This window comes from Urocampus carinirostris, chromosome 13, assembly GCF_059441175.1.
Source record: "Urocampus carinirostris isolate Australia breed hairy pipefish chromosome 13, RoL_Ucar_1.0, whole genome shotgun sequence".
Lineage (NCBI taxonomy): Eukaryota > Metazoa > Chordata > Actinopteri > Syngnathiformes > Syngnathidae > Urocampus > Urocampus carinirostris.
The window spans coordinates 20,859,654-20,862,383 of NC_142361.1; the positions used below are offsets into that span (position 1 = coordinate 20,859,654).

Consider the following 2,730-nt stretch of genomic DNA (forward strand, 5'->3'; position numbering starts at 1 on the left):
AGGTTCCCTTTGGATGAGTACAGATTTGATTGTCAGCCCACTTGACAAGTGCATCTTAACCAAACACAGCAGGCTCTTGGGTTTATCGCGCTGCTGTTTCCACTACCGATTTAAACACAATCGGGCGGAGGTGTTTGGTCTGGCCATTAATCAGATGTCGTGTAACTGATTTTTTTGCGTACTACATTTTTAAGCGAATAGCTAGTAAAATAATATCTGAATACAATGATGGTTTAACTCACTGTTGATTGGACAACAACTAGCTAAAACAGCTACTGTATCATGAATGGTTAGCAGGAACAGCTAGCAAAAATGGAAGGAGATACTGTAGGTGAGTCGCAACTTCTAACAATGGATAGGTTATCATAGAGGCAGAAGGAAAAAAATAGTCTGCTAAAAATAGGACAATTTATATATGTTTGCAAAATAGATAGTGGATTCACTTTTAGTAAATAATATGTGTACTGTAATCGCTTGCTACTTGGCGCTTCATAGTTTGCTGCCTCAGTGAATCTATCCATCCTCATCCATTTTCTGAACCACTTGTCCTCAGTGGGGTCGCAAGATACCTAGGGACAATTTGGACCGGCCAATTAACCTGACATGCACATTTTTAGAATGTGTGAGGAAACCAGAGTGCTGAGAGGAAACCCATGCATGTACGGGAGAACATGCAAACTCAGCATAGGAAAGCTGGTTGCTTGATTTGAACACATGACCTCAAAACTTTGCCGTAGATGCGCCAACCACTCAGCTCCCATGAGTCACGGATTAAAAAATATTTGAAAAAGTGAACTGCTCTCCTGTGCCCGTAATCAGGCCCCGGGACTGTGCATTTCCATCTCAAATAAACTCCGATCTTTTATTCCCCAATCACATTATGCTGCAAGTGGGGATTGGCAAAAAGGCGGGAGGCATGCTGGTTTGGTCCGCTTAAGAGGAAATGCATGGTTGTGACCACGTTCAATTGTTACCCACACCTTTTCCGTTTATTACAGTACAAACCTTTTTTTTTTTGTTTCGTTTTTTTTTTGTCTAAGGTGATTTTCACTAGGAAGTACTACACGTTCTTCACCTAATCCTCGCTTTCTCCCGGTAAGAAGGCCACTTGCATTCTGTGGATGGTTTCACAACACTAAATAAAAAATTGGGCATCTGTAGTGGAGTGCAGTATCTGGCCATGTGTCCTAATGGACAAGGCATGTGACTTCGGATCAGAAGATTGAGGGTTCGAGTCCCTTCATGGTCTTCTTGACATTAATTTCTCAAAAGGGAAAAAAGCTTGCTTTTTGTCTCAAGTCTATTATTGACAAGAGTTTAATATAAGTACACATTAGTTAAGCATCTCATATCTTCTTTGGCCCGCTCACAAAAAACACGCGTCTTCCAGGTAAAGCCCCAATGGCATGCTCCCAAACCTTCACTGTAAAATTTGAGGCATCTGAAATTCATTGCATTTCTATCTCAAATAAACTTCACTTCTGCGGCTCCGATCTTTGATTCCCCAATCACATTATGCTGCAAGCGGGGATTGGCAAAAAGGCGTGAGGCATGGTATTTTGGTCCGCTTAAGATGAAATGCATGGTTGTGACCACGTTCAATTGTTACCCACACCTTTTCCGTTTATTACAGTACAAACCTTTTTTTATTTATTTTTTATTTTTTTGTCTTAGGTGGTTTTCACTAGGAAGTACCACATGTTGTTTACCTAATCCTCGCTTTCTCCCGGTAAGAAGGCCACTTGCATTCTGTGGATGGTTTCACAACACTAAATAAAAAATTGGGCATCTGTAGTAAAGTACAGTATCTGGCCATGTGGCCTAATGGACAAGGCGTCTGACTTCGGATCAGAAGATTGAGGGTTCGAGTCCCTTCATGGTCTGCTTGACATCAATTTCTCAAAAGGGAAAAAAGCTTGCTTTTTGTCTCAAGTCTATTATTGACAGGAGTTTAATATAAGTACACATTAGTTAAGCATCTCATATCTTCTTTGGCCCGCTCACAAAAAACACGCCTCTTCCAGGTAAAGCCCCAATGGCATGCTCCCAAACCTTCACTGTAAAATTTGAGGCATCTGAAATTCAATGCATTTCCATCTCAAATAAACTTCACAAGTGCGGCTCTGATCTTTTATTCCCCAATCACATTATCCTGCAAGCGGAGATTGGCAAAAAGGCGGGAGGCATGCTGTTTTGGTCCGCTTAAGATGAAATGCATGGTTGTGACCGCGTTCTATTATCCCCAATTGACATTTGCAGAGAGCCGGGGTCAACAGAGAGCATTTCTCTTTCTAGGCCAGGCTGCTGAATCAGGGTAATGTGGCACACTTAAAATGAACTCAACTGTTTTGGCGTTGATCCATTATCCACGGTCAAATAGGACAGAGAGCAAATATATTTCATGCGTTGCTGTGTTGTTTTCCTGTTCTGAATAGCACCTGAACGGCTGTGATTCTTAATCCCAAATTGACTATCGCTGAGAGCAGTGGCCAGCAAAGCTCGTGTTTAAAATGTGGGGAAAGGGTGGACTACTTCACAGATTCTCACATGTTGTGGTGGGTTCTGGTCCCCATCAATCTTGGCAAACGAGGGATTTCGGTACTGTATTTAAACTAAACTATGATGCTGGTATTTGGACGAGTCAGTATGAAAATGCATAAATAGAATTATAGTGTTTGAGAAATACCTGTCTCTGTCTCACCGAGGTTTCCAATTTTGTCTACATGCTCA

The 2,730-nt window shown here is 41.6% G+C and overlaps 1 non-coding gene across 1 annotated transcript; it reads left to right on the plus strand.

Annotated features, from left to right (window-relative positions):
• Nucleotides 1-1,810: 1,810 nt before the first annotated feature.
• Nucleotides 1,811-1,883, plus strand: trnar-ucg (transfer RNA arginine (anticodon UCG)). Its single transcript has one exon. It is a non-coding gene; the product is annotated as a tRNA-Arg (tRNA).
• The last annotated feature ends 847 nt before the right edge of the window (nt 1,884-2,730 follow it).